General features: G+C 42.4%; 1 protein-coding gene across 1 annotated transcript in view; it reads left to right on the plus strand.

The window, feature by feature from the left end:
• The first annotated feature begins 218 nt into the window (after positions 1-218).
• The window catches only part of PDE4B (phosphodiesterase 4B), a 220742-nt gene continuing 201966 nt past the window's right edge, over positions 219-18994 (plus strand). The window contains exon 1 of the mRNA XM_030032360.2: positions 219-325. The gene's annotated coding sequence lies outside the window, so the exon portion shown is untranslated. The remainder of the gene's footprint in view (positions 326-18994) is intronic.

Raw genomic sequence — 18994 nt, forward strand, 5'->3', positions numbered from 1 at the left:
GGCGAGCCCGCCCCGCGCCCACGGCGGGGGGAAGGCGCCGCTCCCTCCCGGCAGCTCGGTGAGGGGAGCGGAGCGGGGCCCGGCTCAGCCCAGCCCAGCCTCCGGCGCAGCCCTGGCAGGTGGTGGCCCCGAGAGCTCCACCGCCTTAAGCCGCCGCTCCCCGCTCACGCCCCGCTGCCATTGCCGGCGCCGGCTGGGGAAGAGCGGCGGAGCCATGGAGCGCTGAGGAACGGCGGCGGCGGCGAGCGGGGCTTGACTGGGAACCTGCGCCGCCGAGGGGATAAGCGGCAGAACCCCCGCAGACGAAGCCGGGCTGCCGGCGAAGGTAAGCGCTCCCCGGTTATACCGTGCCCGCCGCTCCGGGTCGGGTCGGTAGCGGCGCCGGGTTGCCGCCTGCGCCTCACCGCCGCTCGCCTCCCCCGGCCGCCGCCCGGGGCCGGGTTTCTGTCAGCCCCCGGCGCAGGAGGGACGGGGCAGAGGCTGCCGCCGCCGCGCTCCCCCGGGGCTCCGTTAGCCGGGGGTCCCGGTGGCGGAGGGCGTCGGGGTCCCGGAGGGCTGGGACCTGTTAACGTGCCCGGGGGTCGGTGGGTCAGTCAGTCAGTCAGTCGGTCGGTCGGGGTGCGCGGCGTCGCCGCCTGGGCGCGGGGGGTTTGACGGGAGGAAAACATCTTAGTCGCTTGCGGGTTGTTTCGGTGGTTTCGTTAAGTTTTGTCATACTGAATCACATGGCGTTAAGAACTGATAGTTTACCGGAAAAAAAAAAAAAAAAAAAAAAAAAGGCAAAACACAACCGACACGCAAAGCAAACGGGTTGCGGTTTTCCAGAGAGGGGAGGCGTACTTTTAATTGTTGGGTCTTTAAATTATTTTCTTGCGTTTTTTTCCCAAATTCCTGCTGGAATCAGTCATTTTCTTTTGGACCTGTTAAGGCTGTCTTGTCGTGGCATCGCGTTTCTTTTAAACGTGTGTCCAGGAGTCACGCTCTCCGCGCATGGTGCCAGCGGCCGTGGGATGCCGTGCCTCCCTCCACCTCTGAAATGGGTCAGACATCGGCTGTACCTCCAGAGTGATCTGCAGCCTTGGGTCCTTGTAACCTCTCGTCGGGTCAGCCCTCCCAGCGTCGATGTCTCTGTGACATTTTCTCTTCTAGGCTTTACAGCTATGCATCATGTTCGCTAACATGTGGTTTGAGTCAGTTTGTTTTTTCTGATTCTCCTTTTCTCAGTTCGGTGCCTGGTGGGAGTTGTGAGTTTAGAGAGGATCTGGAAGTTGAGTGTTTCCCCTGCATAGCTCCACATCAGCTCTGAGGCAACAGCTGCCTGCAAGCCCGTGGGGTGCCGTGCAGGAGAGCAGAGAGGGGTGCTCCTTTCACCTCCCTGGGTGAAGGTTGAGGAGTGATAAATCGGCTCTGATATGCAACGAGCTATTTACTGTAGGTCCCTCGGTGTGGAACGTAGCCGTGGAGGTAAGGAGTTGTTTTGTGTGGTGCTCAGCACCTGCTGCAATGGGAAGTAGCCCAAGAGGTCACCTAGACTGAAGAGAGAATTCCTGATAGATTTGTAAGTTATCTTAACAGCAGAATTCATACATTACTTTTTTTTTTTTCCTCTGAAATTCTGATGTCTAGAGGAAGCAGCAGTGAATAAGTTGAATAATTGCGTTTGCACATTTAGAATCCAATGAAACAGAGAACTTTTTATACCGCTTTGAGAGATGCTCGTTTGCTGTGTCCCTCACTATCGGCTCCAGAGATGGTGGCCAGATTGTAAACAAATCTCTGATTTATAAATCATCTAGAATCTAAAGCTCTTTAGTACAAAGAGTGCTTTTCTAGTACACTATTAAGTATACTGGCTGCATATAGCAGATTATTCATTGTGATTATCTGTTTCTCTTGTCATCTAATCTATTTTAATATGTTTCCATGTGCCTGCTCAGGTACTCCAGTTACACCTATATCTTGCTTTGTTCTCATCTTTGGACATTATAGATTCTAGTAAACCATTTTTAATGCAACGCTTAGATGTGAACCTGAAGTAAAATACAAGATTCAGCTTTCTCCTTGGCTGCTTCTTCCAAATACATATTCAGGTTGAATTTGCACTCAGGTGCAAAAATTCAAGCAAAGTCTACTCTGTATCATGGAGATAAGTGGTATACCAAATCCTGATCCCACGCTATTCTGATATTTGTAGGTAGGACCCTTTTCCCATTTTCTGGTAGAAAATAGGGTGCTACCTTCTGCAAATACAGCCTCTCCTCTTCCTAGCTAGGTTGCAAAAACTCTTCATTGATCTTTGTGTCTTCTGGTTACTGCAGTTTCCCTCTTTGCACCTGTATGTGCCCTTTGTATCTTTGGTGAAAATCTCACTGTCCAAACTGTTTTCCCTACCTGTTAGTCTGACCATGCTGAATGTAATCATTAGATCCTTCTGCTGCTTCCTCCCTTGCTGCTCTGAAGTACCACAGAGACTTATGCAGCTTTGTTTGTCATCTTTCTCTGGCTTTTCCGGGCGCTCGCCAGCCCCTCTCTTTGCCCAGCGCTTGCCACTTTATGTCCCAGACCTTCCTATTCTTCCCCAGCCACCCCTGTACTTACTTCCCATCTCTTTCCACCTCGCATGGAGGCCTCCTCTTATTTAGCATTCAAATCCTTACTCAAGAGTCTGACTTCTCTATCAGGAAGCTTATAACAGATTAGTGGACTAATTGTCTCTCTGAACAGTAGTCTTGTTTAAAAAGTCATTGCAATCAACTATCTTGAATCTCCATATTTGAAATGGATAGCCATGGATAGATTTGTAAAATCCTTCCTAAAATGGCAATTTTAAGCGCTGACAAGTGGGGCCAATTGGGATGATTTGTTTTACCCAAACAACCCTGCCCTGGAGTGATCCACATGGTACAAGCTATCCTGGTATAGAGTGGGTAGTTCTTACACATTGAGAAAAATAGTGACAAAACGGTGCATCGAGACACCGTTGTTGTTTAAATTAAATGCTTGTTATGCAGCAAACAAAGCATGTAGGTCTTTACACTAGTTCCATCAATAAATGAAATTGTATGATTGTGGCAGTAGGATAAATATAGCCTTAGCAGATGGAAAAAAAAGTATTAGAAAGGCATAGAACAAATGACGATGTGAAGGAACTCCCCTAAACTTGAAGGCTATTGCAAATGAATGTGTGTCTACATACATTAAATATTGCTTCTAAAGCAAAAGGATATTAATTTGGTGTTATTACTCATGCTCTGGGTTTTTTCCCCCTGTATTTCCGTTAGTTTAGAGAATCAAAATAATTTGTTTCAGATTCTTGCTGCTGCAATGTTTTGGTTTCAGGCAATGCAGAGGAATGGTTATTTAGCTGTTCTAGGTAAAATGTTTTAGCTGAATTTCTTTAGTTATGAATTTGTTTAATTTTCAGCTTTAGAAACTTGTTTTTACAAAAAAAGAACAAATCAATAGTATCGCGTTGCTTGCTAAAAACATGCATGAAGGGCGTGTTTCTGTCTTCTGTTAGTGCCATTCTGCGAGTGTAAAATGCTATTGGTTCTGTTTGTAAGCCCTACATGCCATTACATCTCAAATAGTTTAAGTGTATATGCCTTATTCAGGTTAACATATTAGAGACTATGATGAATGGTACAGAGAAGGTAAGTTAAGAACCTTTTTCCTGGTCATACAATATAAGAACAAGTAGGCATGCAGGGAAATTGAAAAATTCAAGACTGTTAATTTTTTTTTTTTCACTGGATGTATAATTAGACTGAGGGACTGTTTGCCAGAGTGTTCTTGAAGCGCAGAACTTGGCTAGATCCAAAATAATTTCTGTAAATCACAGAAGTATCCAGAAGTATGAAAAACTTTGCAAATACTAAAAAGACAATTTTGGAGAGCTGTAGAAAAGATGTAAATGTTTATCCTTTATAGCTTAAGCCAGTCCCTGAGAAATAAGGCTTGGAGGAAACTTTCTAGGAGAGCAGATTATTCTACGTCTGCCTACAGTGGGATTTCTTGCACTTTCTGTTGAAGCATCTGGTGTTACCGTCAGTGATGAGAAAATAGATTAGTGGATGATGACGGATTAGATCTGTGGCTATTCAGATGCTTAAAAAGTGTAATTCTGTAAGTGCACATGTGCACCCTGAGTTTGGCACTTTCTTATGTTTGTGCACTTAACAATACACTTTATTAATAAGCCAGGGGAAGATGATCCAGAAAATTCCCCTGTAGTTGTCTTTGCTCCTCCCTTTTCTTTCTGTCTGTGTGGGTTTTTTGTGTGTGTGGTTTGTGGGATTTTTTTTTCCTCCCCTCCATCCATCTCTCTTTCCTGAATGTTCTCTTCTCTTTGGAAGCTGAGCAAAGAGTGTTATATATATTTTTGCCAATGGGGAATGAGGAGGCAAGTGGAACCAAAAGCTATGTCGTGGGCTGGGTAGTGCTTTGTGCACGTGGTGGCACTTGACTGCCTCCTTCAACCTATGCCTTCCCTTTTTTCACCTGCTGAGAGGTGGCCAGCGAGCAGAGAGAGGGAAGGGAAGATGTCTCGTTATGGGGGGAGGTGTTATCAGGTGTGGGTAGGACACTGACAATGCATTTCCATGAGGGCAACCAGCATTGCTTACTGTTGGTAGGGGAGCCATGAAACCAGGCTTTCACAAACAGAGACGTAGGATCTGGAGGGGTCTGTGCAGGTTCAGGGCCTGGAAGAAGTAAGGACAATCCTGGTGGTACTGAAAATGTAGGTTGTGAATTGGGACAGTGTAGACTAAAGGTATCGTATAGAGTGAGTAATTTTATATAGAAAAAAAAAGGTAGCTTATTTGGGGTAGAATTATAAAGCTTGGTACCTTATGGGCTGAACATCTTTACTGTTAAATCGTTACAGAGGTGAGAGACGGGTAAGAGTTGGTGCTAGCACAAACAAATGGTTTATGATGGGCTGCGGGACAGTGAAATGAGGCTGGATTGGATCTGGCATTTGGGCTGAGGGTGACGTGGGTGGGTGATAGGGAGTTACTGTTGGCTTATGTGAAGTTACAGTAGATTCTGTGGGGTGGAAGTAGCTGAGGGTTCGGTGCAACATGGCATAAAAAGCCACTGGAAAAGAGATGAGATCTGTCAGGAGCTTAGGTGTTTTTCCCCATGTGTAGAAATGGTACATGTAGTAGTATGACTAATGTTAGGGTTAGGGATTGGCAAGCTGTGAGTTGATGACTGTTTCTTTCTGTAACACCAATAAGAGCTGATACTAATGGAGAGACATGCCTTGAAGGATAGGTCTTGACTAGATGGACGTTAAAGCCACAGATGGGGCTAGGGTTGAGTTTCTGAGCTTGGGTTTGGAAGTGGGAGCAGCTAACACACTAAGAAATGTGCTGACTTACGGTCCTTAAACTGTGATGGCTGGAGCCAAGTAGGCAAATGTCTTTTGATGGGCTCTGAGGATGAGCAGCCTTGCTGAGCTGGAGTTAAGATCCAGGTTTCCATTAACACTTGCTATGCTTAGATGTTTCCTGGTAGGCAGTCACCCTTGCGAGCAGGAATATAGAGACTGCTTTCCTGTCCCAGCAAGTGGAGTCAGCTCTAAGGTTTGTAGAGCCTTCACTCCATGAAGGATTCCATCCAACCCTTGGTGTAGCCATGCTGACCCTTCCTTGACAGTAAACCAAGCCATTTGTCCCTTGCCTCACTGGCTTTAGCCTTAGGAATAAACATAGATGTTCCTTTCAGAGACCTAAATCACAAGTTTAGCTAGAGCAGTCCTACCGCTGTGGGACGTTCACTATCCAACGTTAAACAGTGTGTCTGCCCCTTTAGTACCCTGTACCAGAGGTTCCTTCAAACCAGGCCGTGGAGGCTGTCTTGGGGAAGCTAGAGCCAGAAGAATGTCCTGTCTGGGCACTTACAGGAAAGGTGAACTTGATCAAAAAGAGCTGTAAGCTTCATGAAGTTTTGTATCATTGAAGACTTTAATCCTTGTTACTACTCTTCAGAGGTATTTTCCCCACTCGTTGCATTCCATTCTCTGAAAAGGAAAGTACTAAGCTGACTGAGTCTTTTTAAGTTTCTTGTTATAATTGAAACACTAGTTAATTCAGAGGACCTTTCCTTCTCAGGTGGTTGAAATCTTCTGTGATTTTGCTGTTGGTTGACCAAGAAATCTTAGAGCAGTTCTGTTTTCCTGTGGGCTCTAGGTAATGTGATGAAATGCCAGTATTTCAGTGTATGATGTACTTAATCTTATGCTAAATTAGTTTCTGATAGCACAAAAGGAGTGGAAGCCACCAGGATCCTTTGCAATGCATCGGGGAAGTTGAGGTAACTGATGTTCTCTTTGTTTCTTGGAGTGCCGTGAATGATGCCTAGAAGAGGATGGAAAACCTCCTCAGCAATTTTGCCTTATGCTGAAGGTCTAGGCTATGTTTCAATGGGAGCATGAGGATGCAAACTATTAGATGACATTTTTGAGAAATACTTTGAATGTCATTTGCTGAAATACACTTCATTTGCAAACAGTTGCCTGTTGAGAACATTAAACTGACCTGACTGAGCTGCTAAACAGTTAATATGTACTCATCTGCTCTCCAATTATTTGCAGCACAGCTGATAATACCCTACTTTTGACCTGATTATAAGCAGCAGATTTTGCAGGGAACAGTGGCTGTTGGTGGTAAAATGTATGCCTTCCAAGCATGAAGTGTTAGTGAGCAGCACAGAACTAAAATGACTGTAGTTAAAACATAACAGGTAATAAAAGGTTGACTAAAAGGGTAACCAAGCAGCAGGTACTAATACCTTTTTTTATCAAATACTTTCCAACTTGCATGAACTAGGACAGGTATTGGTTGTGTGATGTTTGCAATGAAAGAATGATTTTTCACAAGGTATTCAAGGCATATCTTGTAAAACAATGCACAGAGCAGAAGCTCTGTTCTACAAGTAAAGAAATAGGAAGAGAGAAAAGGGGAAAGAGACATCATCTAAAATAAATTCAAGGAAACAGTATGGTCTTGAAGACTAGAGAGAGCTGGACAAGCATGGCAGAGTGGGGAGCTGCGAATAAGCTGATGCCGTAGGGTGGCTTAGTAAGTCATGTCTGGAAGAGAAGTCATCTCTGCTCTCCTAAACCCAGAAGGAAACCTGACCTGTTGGCAACGTTTTGGAGACAGTATTCTGCTGAGGTGGTTATGTGTTTTTTACAGACAAAGATACCTCGGGGAAGCTGCGAAAGATAGCTAGAGTGAGAGCTTAATGCCAGGATTTTCTCCTCAGTATACTTTTAGATGTTTTCCTTTTATAACAGTGTTTCTAAACTTGTAAACAAGAAGTTGACCCTTTCCTTTGCTAGAATAAATAATCATGGTATTTTTGTTTTTGCCTGGGGTCCTGGGTGAACTCAGGTGCCACTGACGCACACAAGAAACAATGTACCTACTGGAAACTAATGCAAATAAAGTGACTGTCTGCAGCATATGAGAAGTCTGGGAGTTGTTGTCAGTGAGAAAACACCACCACACCGTGTAATAATCAGTCTTGGGAAGTAAACTATGAAATGTCAAGAAAAAAGAGGAGAAATTTCCCATGATGGGGGAGAACCTTCTCTAACCTTCTTGTTGCTAAACAAAGCTTAACATTTGAGTCATGCAGATTGATGTGGATTGAATGCTTTCTGCCTGCAAGATGGTCACCAAGTGAAAAATTACTTCAGAGCGTTGGCTGAAGGAACGGTACTATACTCAGATTGAAAAATATTCTTGCAATTGATTTTTGTTTCATTCATGCCTTTGTAATTCAGTAATTGCTCGAGGAAGTAATAGACTGCATACCACTTGAATAAACAGTACCAAAAAAATCTTCTGAAATTGCCAGAGCACTTGTTAAATGTGAAAGATAAATCTGGAGTGGAGCTCCTTGCAACAGGGATACTTTCAAGAGTGCTTATAAATAGTGAAAACAGGAACTTCAGGAAGAGAGGAATCCAAAATGATTAATCCTCAGTAGTAACCATTTCTGAAACTACAAGCCCAAATAAGAAACAGAAAATGATCCAACCTCACAAGAGCTTTTGAGAAGAAAATAAGTATAAAACATATGGAAACCTTCAGGGTGAAGCTGCTCTGTTTGATGGGATTCTGTTCAAAGAAAATCATATTCTTAGGATGCACAGTGTGCTCAGGAATACTAATCATAAATCTCACAGTGCCTGTGTGTGGTATGAGAGCTAAGCCCACTACTGCCTATTTTGGTCATTCCACTTGAAGAAAAGGCATCCATGTATAACATTTGCGATTGCTGTAGGCATCAGCTTGGAAAATTGTCACTGAAATAACACAAGATTCTCCATTTTTCATCTGAGAATGGCTAGTGGTGTTTCAAGTTCACAATAACACTAGCTGTTCTTGGGTGGGAGACAAAGAATGTTTAGAAGCAGGATGTTAAGTGTTATTTTGAGAGCTTGGATTCAGATCACTGCTTCTTTCAGAAGTGCTCCTCTTCCCTCTGGAGAAAACTCTGAGGGTATCTAGGATATAACTTTTGGGATCCTCAAAGGAGAGCAGGAAACTTGTCCCAGCATTGTCATCCTTGAAAGTTACAGAGGCTTCTCCAGGGAGCCTTAGTGGTGAGGTACAGTGCAAAAAAAAACAGAGTTGGAGGGTCCGATCGGGTGTAGCAGCGTCCTTGCCTGCTAACCCCGAGGGTTTCGTGACAGATTCTTGCTTGAGACAACTCCAAAAGAGGTACATCATCAAGAAGCTCTAGGCAAATGGTCTGCTATCATAATAACTAATATTCTGCCGTAATAGTTCTTAGGATACCCTTCCCCACTTTTTTTCCCGAGGTATGCAGGGTTGGGAGACGTCAATATGCCCCAGCTGGTTTTGTGTTTTGTTTTTGGTTTTTTTTCTTCTTTCTTTTCTCTGTCTCAGTTTTGCATTTCCTTTCTAAAATTCACTCAGAAATTTCTACTATAACCCCTCTTCACTGCACTTTCCTAATGAATTATGTATATATGTAACTTACAGACCTTTGGATGAAAACCATTAACAAAAGAGAAATACTTGGATAATCAGGATGATTAGAAGCCTGGCACTTTTATGAAGCTGGTGATCTTCTTTTGCCATTTGGAGCTATTCATTTGCTTTTAACATATACATAACGTTTGGTATCCTGAAATCCCCTGCCTATACTGTTAAAGGTTTGATGTGTTACTTGCCATGTGTCCAATGTTTCCCCTGTTCTCTATCTGAATTGGGCCTGTGTGCTTTTTCACATTTTTCATTCATTTTTATTCATTTCTCCAATTTTTGGAGGAGCCACAGGACCATTCTTTTTTCAAGCTGCATGTGGGTCACTGATGAATCAATTAAAATGTAAACTGAAGACTTTAAATGCCTTTTCTCAGAAAGGCAGGAACAAGGCAGTGTTCAAATGAAGTCAGGCATTAAGAACTAAAAAAATAAATACTTGTTTACCTAATGGTTAGTTTTCTTCTGGAGCCTACTGGCATACTCACAGAAAAACATATTTTTTTCAAATAATCAGGTCACAGGCAAGTAGCTGACTAGAAGGAAGGAGAAAGATACGTTCTTTAGGATCTTTGCTTTTTTCTTAGTCATCCAGTATCAGTGGAAACAATATCTTGTACAAGTATTAGTCTACAAGATTAGTAGTCTCTACAAGACTAGTACTGTTCTGGTGCAAGACGCCTGTCATATAACATAGTTGTAATGGAATTAATTCCCCAATTTAGTTACTTGTGGTAAAAGTTAGGAAGTACTTGTTAAGCAAAAGATAAGGTATTTGTTTGGACTCATGTAAAAACAGAGAAGCGCTATGATAAAAAATAGTAACTTAGCTCTAAGCAAACTCCTTTTGACTTTGTGCACATCAGTAGAAATCTTTGGATTTTTCTAGATTAAATATTGCTTCTCTTCTTTGACCTGAGGTATTACTGTTGTGGAGCTTGCTCATTGCTCTTATTAGCAGGAGGAATTGATGTTAGCGGCACTTTTTTTGTGAGCGCCTTGTTTTATTTATAAAACAAGGAACAAGCATGAAACATCTTCCAAACTCCTCTTCGTGGAACGGCTTATGCTTCCACATGCCTCTTCACCAGCAGAAACACATATGCTCCTCTTCTGCTTCACCTTAGGGTAGTGATGTTCCTCCTGCAGCACTCATCTTTTAGGAAACTCCTTTTCTATGCTGGGGTTGAATGCATCAGAGAAAGCATTTGCAACCAGCTCCCAAGAAAAAAATGTCCTTCTCCCTTCCCATAATTCACTATATGATTAGACTGCAATATAGTGCAATCCCTGGAGTAGTTATTGCTTTTTCCATTTTACTCTGCAGAGACGCCTAATTGCTTCTTTATTTGGTAGGTCTTGTGGCTGTCTAATGGATCGAAGACCTGCGTATTGGTAGGCACAGGCACTTGCTTTCCAGTGTAACAATGTAAAACCAGTAAGGAAATGGTGAACTGAAATGGAAGCCTCTGCATGAGAGCTGCAATGCTGTCAGGTCCAGGCTCAACTTTTTAAAGTTTACTTGCATGGAGTAGGCTGGGCAGTTGCAGAGCTTTGGATATGTTTTTCAAATTTTAAGAGGTGTATCCCAGCCAGGTAAAGAGAGTGGATTGGTATGGCAAGGCAAGTGAGCGATGGCCGCACGGAGGTGGCTGTATATTGTTTGTTTCTGAAGGCAGTGGTTTGCTGCTGCCTGTAGCACTGTTGAACTTCTGTTCAATACCTTATAGTGCACTGAGCAGCGCAGGGAATCTTTCCAGTCTGCAGATTAGCTGTGGATTTGGGAAAATGCAAGCGATAGTTACAAAACCATCTAAAGGTCTACCTGTTTCTTCCCAGAGCCACGGCAGTCCTATCTGCAGTACTTCAGGATAAATACATAGGCATTTGGTAACTACTTCCATTGCTGTGCCAGAGCACTTTTAATCCAGAGCACATTCATTCTCTTTCTACATTTTGTACCAGTTACTTTGTGGTTGTATAAAACAGGTTTTTCTTTAAGAAAGCTTATGCTTTTCAGGAAACCAAACCTATTTTGGTTTTCATTACCAATATTGTGCCTTTGGGAGCAAACGAGCTGCACCTGGATTAATGCTGTGAAGTGCAGTCATGTGGCACACAGCTGTTTCATACCGTTTTTTACTTCAGACATATACTTTCATTATTACTTTTTTAAAGTATGGTTACAATGATAGGTTTTAAAAGGGTACTTGTAGGTGTCTAGCAACTGTACTTTATAATCAGAGTAATTAAATTCATAGACATTAGTCGTTGGAAAAAAAAAAATAATTGCAAGCAGCATAAGATTGTTCCCCTGTGTTCTTGTATTTATCACTGCACACTTGGTAACTAAAATGCAGTGCATGTTTTTACACTGTAAATATAAACAACTATTGTTATCGTTTCCATGAATTTTTTTGATTTAAAATATCTGGAGAAGTTTTTTTTTCCCTGTTAGAAGTCTGTAGGCTCAGATCATCTTTCCTTTTTCTGCAGAGGAGGGTGAAAGGAGTGTTTTCCATATGTCTGTGGGGTTAAAATTATCCTGAGCGCTGGGTGGCTATGGTTCTGCAGATGAGTTCAGTTCTGTACTCTACAGCTAAAATGGATAAATCTAAATGGAGAAAGTACTGGGAATGCTTCATTCCCGTGTCATCCAGGCTGTAGGAAGTTCAGATTCTTCATTGCACCCAGTTGTCCCTATACTTACGGTTTCACGCTTTTAAGTAGGACTTCTTTTTCTTTAAGTAAACAGTAGACATTTCTGCAAAAATAAGTATATAAGGTGGTATTGTAATTTTCATGTATTAACTCTCTGAGTACCTGCCAAAACTTCTATCGCAGAGACCTGCAGTCATTTGTAAGGATACACAGGCTATCTCCCAAGCCAGGTTAACTCAGCTGGATGCTGAGAAGCCTCTGCCTGCAGGAGGGATGCAGTGTGGTGGGTCCCCTTGCTCCAAACTGTGGAGGAAGGAAAATAGCCAACAGCTAACGTCTGCCCCTGAATGCGCACACAGCAATACGTGCTGAACACTGACATGGTGCAAGTGCCCCTCTACAGATCTTGACTTACTGATTTTTCAGTCTTTTCCAGCCCGTCGCCCTCAAAACAGCTGGCAGTCATCTTGTGGCCTGCCAGGGTCCCACTGTCCTTTGGAATTGGAAGGAATTTGGTGTTTGGAGCCTTTCTACATTAATTAAACACTGTGCAGGTTTGAAGTGGCAGGAGGTCAGTGCTGTTTCATCCCTGCATGAATGGAGCAGGCAAGTGTCCTTCCCTGCCCACCTTGTGCAGCCAGGCTGAGAAAACTTGTCTGTCTTCCCTGTCCCATGGCACTGCCGAGGGAAGTGAAGTCTTCACTTTTCTCCTCTGTTTCTGTGCTGTTGGATAGAGGTGGCACTTCTGATCTCCAGCTCTGAAGCTGAGACAGGTGAAAATGAAGGGGGCTGATTCTGCACACTGCAACACTGCCAGACCTTGGGATTTGCCTCGAGTTTCTTGCAATTTCCTGCCATTTCCAGCAGCAGAGGTCTGTCTGTTCATACCCTGAGGCTGTGAAATGTAGACCTAATAAATTAGATTCTGACTGATTCTTTGCTTGAGCTCTCAGTAGTTTTGCTTGCAAAGTGCTCAGTCTTTCTCTTCTGGGATGTATTATAAATGCCACTTTCAGCCAGGTTACAAGCTGTTCTGTGCACCACGTTTACTGTAGAAAAACAGCTGAGGATACATCTTTTGCAGATTTATTTTGGGCATCTTATTTGGTTTCAGGAAAAAACCATTTCCTTCTATTCTGAGTTCTGAAAGGAAGGAATATGAGCATTTCCTTATCTCAGTGGAAGGAGATTTATGGGGGGAGCACCTGAATGTTGGAGCAAGTTAGGAATGTAAAAGCCTTTTGAAAGGAGAAGAGAAGCTATCATATAGTGCCTCCCCCCAAATCCTGTATGAACAGATTAAACTGAATGTAATTAATAACATCAAGAAGAAATCCATTAAGTTGTTATAGTAACTGGGAAGCTAAGGTTTAAAATGTATGATCTGAGTGACTCAGCTCTGGGGGAAGGGATCTGAAAGCCCACATATGGAGAGCTGGCAGCATCCTTTTCCCTGGTCTCTTCTCTGTCCATATCCCGGGAAGCTCCGCTGTAGGCACGTTGCATGGTTAAGGCTCTCACCAAATCCTGAGCTTATTTGTCAGCAGGAGGGAGGAGTTTATGCTGTCAATCCTATCTGCTGCAAAAACCCACGTGGTTTTCCTGTTGTATATCTGCGTAATGATTAATGCTCATCTCTGCAGCATGTCTGGTGATCCTTGAAGAAAGTTGGCAAAGCTTGCCCAAAATAAGTGGTCATGGTAGCAGTGCTAGGGCTTTCTGAGAGGCTCTTTCATAATGGGTAATAAGGAATCTGTGGGTTCTTGTATCCTGCAGAGTAGCACCACCTCGTTTCTGGAGGTCCCCTGGAAGGAGGATATCTACTGAGGTTTCAAAAAAGGGAATTTGTTTCCTGTAACTTACTTGCAATCTTCTTATAGATATAGAAGGAAGTACGTGAAAAATTGTTGACGTCACTAAAAAATACTTGTGTAGAGTGGATGTGGGAAAGGATTGTTTTATTTGCATTTCTATGTACTTTCATTATTTGCACTCCGTGTTTTCTCTGGATGCAGCTGCTACCACAACAGTACATAAACATTTACCTGCTTCTCTGCAAGTGTTAATGTCAGGTAATGGCATGGATGTCTGAAGAACAGAATGCAGAAAGCTGGGATGCTTCTTTCAGCCTGGTGTGAAGATGTTGTAATCTGGCTGGTTCTTAGTGTGTAATTCTGTACCCAGAATTAATAATAAACCTTTGAAATAGCAAAGGCTTACTATTTTGTAGCGTATCTCTAATGACTGTGTGTAGCTTCTGCCTTAGGAACATTGAAGGTTTTGTTGAGCAATGAATTGCCTAATGGCAAGCTCTAAACCTAGAAATAATTTGGTAGTGTAATGGTCTATGGTGATCCTAAAGTATTTAGACAATATATAGTGATTTATTGCATCTGTTCAGTTAAAAATGAGTATTAAAAAGGCTTGTCACTTTTATATAAGAATTTGGATTTATTAAAAAAAAATACAGAGGTAGGTGGCCAACTGTGTTAGATAACCAGTGTAGACTTCTTGGTGTGTGTTTGACTGGTCTGATTTATCAGCTGGCCTAGTGTTTCAGTTACTTCAGGTTTATGTGGAATTCATGTGCTGTAGATAGACGTTAGTTTCTGATGAAATTTAAGGGTACCCGAGTATTTAATTTCTGATCCAAACTTAACATTTTGTCTATCAGTAATTAAGGTAAGAAGTAATCAGGCTCTATTTAGTCAATAGAAATGTTTATTATATGCATACAAGATAAATGCACGTATATTCAACTGTACAAAAATTGCAGGTGAGTATATGGTTGTACTAAAGGCCCCAAGGAAATACTCTGTTACTTGTGTAATGTGGGATTCTTTGATCTGCTCTCTGCTGGGGTGACAAGAACAAGGTGAAAAGCTGATACTTCTTTGAAAATCCTTACCTTTATTGTCATACAGCAATTTATAGAATTGAAAGAAAACATGCAAGTAACCCTAAATCAGTTCTTTTTCTTAACTGACTCAAAATTGTGTTACCTGGGAGCGGTGCGGAAAGCCCTTGGTTGCCTGATGATGCTATAAAAAGTTGGGTTTGAAGATTTTTCCATACTGGAGAGATGAGTCTAGAGGGCATGTACAGTGAGGGGCACATTACCATGGCAGTCACGTTTTTGCATGGCTGAAAACGGGACCATACTAGCTCCGTACAGAGGCATCGTGTCTGCACGCGGACACGGGATGATCCAAGCAGCCTCCGCAAGCTTCTCTGATGCTCAGCACAGCAGCGCTGCCTTGCCAGTGGGAGTTTTGTTCTTGAGAGCAGCAGCAGCAAGGCCAGGTCTCCAGTGTGTGATCATATTCATGGGAGAAGAGCGTAAGCCAGGCAGGATAATCTTTTGTCTTGAAAGCTGGCATTTTTTCTGCTCAGAAGAAAAGTCTACTTTGCCATCCAGAGACAGGAGCGCATTTTTTTTGTCTGAGTAAAGCACATCATAACAACAACATGGGAAACCTTGCAGAAATTTTAGGCCGCCCTTGTGACTTACAGCATTTTTGTAGGCTGATGTCTTGTGGCATAAAAAGATCACTTCGGCTACATCATGCTGTTGTTTTGACTTTTTTGCATTGGAACAAGCAAAAGCATCATATTCTTCTGCCCTAACCTAAGGTTGGTGTGAAAGAATACTGTATTGATAATACCTAAATATTTTATTTCTGGAAAAAAGATACATGAGGTGGTACATACTCATCTGTGGCCAATAGAATTACCTGTTTTAAAAAAGAATTAAAATATTTCAAATACATTCTTTTGCTTTATTGCTGCAAATGAGGAACTGCCTTTCACCACCAAATTTTCAAATCTTATTGGAAGAGCAATATTAATTGCAGTTACCAGCCTCCTCTTTAGCAGTAGTTGAATATCTCTTACTTTATAGGCCAGAGACTATTGAAACAGTACTACCTATTGCATCTATAGATAAAAATGCTGACTTTTGACATCAAGACTCCATTTTCAATTGCTATAATTTCTCAAAATTGCCACCTGTGTGCAGAGCAGTAGTCATTTTCTCGGTGAGGCTGGATGTAGCCAGGTTGGGATTCCTCTGACCATGCTTTGAACAACCTGGGACCCTCATACATCCCTATGCTTCGGAATTTCCAGTTTTGGAATTCCCTTTGCAATGTCAGTGTTGAATAATTTGGACAGAAGAGCCATAATTTTCGTGGTGACGCACACAAAAGAACCGTGACACGAAGCTTGTCCCTATGAAATGGTAAGTCTGTGCTCTGAAGCATGGGAATGCTGCAAGTGGAGGTTACTGAACAGTGCACTCCTCATTAATTGCACTCTTTGAAGTGATTGAATTTGATCAAAACTTTCTAAAGTATGCGGCATGAGGCAGACACTGAGTATTGGAAGTATCACCCCACATAATTAAAGGTTTGAAGAGTTTTAAATAACTAGGAAAAAAATTACAATGACAAGTTTGAAGGAAAATGCTGGCGTTACCACTTTCACCTAACATAATAGCATTTGATTTCTGAGAAAATTGCAGAGTGATCTAAAGTATTCTTTAATTTTTTAAAATAAATTGCTGATAATTTCAGCCTGGAATCTAGAATAATGCAAATATTTTCCCAACAAGCGAAATATCAGATACTGAAGGAAACAAAACAGCAGTAGGATAAAGAAACAGTAACATCTGCTTTGGCTAGAAGAAAAATCCTGGAATAAGAAAGCTTAAATGTTCTTCTAAATCTCTTGTTATAAATTAGTTTTTCAGAATACAAAAATGTCATAGATGCCTCTTAAAATATATGAAGTAAATATTTTAATGGAATTTAATGAATCAGGTTTGTAGTTGACCATGCTCAGCTAATGCAGTCCTGTCCTCTTTAATACTCCGAATGCCATGCTTTGCCTTTGCATGTAAGATGTGAAATTTAGTTTGAATTAGTCTCTGTTTCTGTATGAAAAGGGGACTTTCTGAAACGTGGAGCCATTTGATGAACTGCTTATCTTCCCTCCAGAGTGAGAGTGTTATGACAGATGCTTTTAGGTATGAATTTTGGAATGGGTTGAGTTCTCCTGACAAGCCTCAAATCCTACATTTAGAGTTCCTTAGTTCTAAATGAACAATTAAGTTATTTTTGAAACCTCAGAATGTAACTGTTTTCCAATAAATAGTAAATAGGGGAGTTAGGCGAAGAATGTGAGTTAAAAATAGGTTCTCTCTTGTAATCTGTGCATACACAGCTTGTGTACTCTTTCCTGGGTGCTCTTGTGCAATGGTAAGCATAGCTGGTTCTCCATCTTATTTCTGGCTCTGCTTTGACTCGTAAGTGATTTTGAGTCAGCGCCCCCCCCCCCCCCCCCCCCCCCCTTTTTTTTTCCTGTGCATTTGTGTCAACTGCTGTAAGGCTGAGCACACTTGCCAAATGCTTTGAGGTCTGTGGGTGAAAAGTGTTGTAATGATGTTAACGTATCCAAAACCTAGGTAGGAGATGCTGAGGCAACAGTTAGCTTTACTGTTGATATATGGCTATTTTTCTCATGAGAGACGATGTGCACGTTCCAGTATATTTTATAAAATTTTTGAGACAATGCACTGTAGCACGGAATGATTATTCCTGTGCTTAACAGAGTAACAGCAGCTACTGCTGCATAAAATCTGTGATCTAAAAAATAAATCCTTCGTATTTCACTAACAAAAATCAAGCTGTGGACAGGCAGTGTTGTTAGAAACGATGTATCGCGCATGGCTAGATGCTGTTACCCTAGAAGTAACCTCATTTTGTACTCATTTAACAGCATGGAGAGGTCTCTCCCAGACTCTTCTTTCTCATTCCTTGGACTCCTTACAGGATTGTCTTTTATGAGCAGTCTAGGATGCACAATTTATGAAAATGCAGTTTATCAGCTGCAGAAATCTCCTTCCTGGTGAAGAGAGGACACAGGGGGGCAGGAGACAAATGGCAGCAGCTGTTTACCTTGGCACGGAGCATCATTTTTCCTTTTTATTTAGTTTTTGCATGTGTCTGTGGTCAGAAAAAGTAGGTACCTGATCTTGCTGTTACTGCTACAGAAGCATTTACTCTAATTGGCCATGGAATAGGTTTTGCTGCAGGCAATTAAATTGCTTTGTTCGGTGGTTTTTCATGACTTGCAGCGTTGTGGTTTTGCGACTGGGCTGTGAGATGAGCAGGACCTGCCGGAGCGTAACTATCTGGTACAGAAAAGGACCGTGCCGCAGCATGGAGAGCTCTGTCCCCAGCTGTTGGCTAGTGCCTTCTTGTTTGAAGATGCTGCTGGGGATCTGATCATGATTGTTCAGCCCCTCATCTCCCATTTTATAAGCCATCTGCAAATAAGACAGAACAGCAAGAAGTGTTATGGGAAACTCAAGGGAGATTCTTGTTAAATTTTATGGGATTTTTACCTGCCTAAACAGTACAAGAGAATAAAAAAAAAAGAGGGCTGAGTGCCTGGCTAGGGAGGGACTGAGGTGATGCCTGGCTCATCGCGGGGTGAGGGAAGGCTTGTGGAATGTGGAAAGGGCGTTTATAGCAAGACTCTTACTTGCACGGGGCCTCACCAGAAGGAGCCCACCTTGGCTGCAGCATCGCACCATGACTTCTCCCCTCGCCTGTAGACCTCGTTGGCCCGGCACGGCTGGTCAGCAGGTCGGAGATCTTGCTGCAGCACTGGCTCTGGTATGTGGGGTGAGCTCCTGCCCTGTGATGCAGATGCAAGGCACAGATGCAGCAGTGATAAAAATGGAGTAGCTAAGCCTGTCTCTTGCATAATACACAGGATTTGAGGGGTCTGCTGTTCACAAGGCTGTTAGCATTTCTCACGGATGCTTTGAACTTACTCTTTCAGCCTCTTACTGTGCAGTGGGGTGTACAGTTCAGATTTCTTCTCACTTTTGTGGGTCCCCTCCTTTGCAGGTCTCAGCTAGCTTTATTTTGGTTCTCTAGGGACCTCTTGCTGTTCTGATTTTGCTTTTCATCTTTCCCCCCTATTCTTTAGCGGTTTTTTCAATGGGAAAAATCGGCAAGGTTAGGAATTTTCCTCTGTTACAAGAGTTCTGGAGGATTTGTTCTTCTGAGGATGGTGTTTATTGGTAGGCTTGATGATATACTTTGGTGCTTAGGATTGTTGCAATGCTTTGGTGCATGGCTCCAGTATTAAAAAAAAAGGGGGGGGGGGAAATCCTTCTTGGAAGCTATTTGAACTTGGCTCTTCCCATAAAAACTGTAGGGGAAAGAGAGAGCTGAGGATTTCAGAACGTCTCCTCTTGGACTAGAGCAATATCTGGGTGAGTTTCGTAAGGT

This window comes from Aquila chrysaetos, chromosome 12, assembly GCF_900496995.4.
Source record: "Aquila chrysaetos chrysaetos chromosome 12, bAquChr1.4, whole genome shotgun sequence".
Taxonomy (NCBI): domain Eukaryota; kingdom Metazoa; phylum Chordata; class Aves; order Accipitriformes; family Accipitridae; genus Aquila; species Aquila chrysaetos.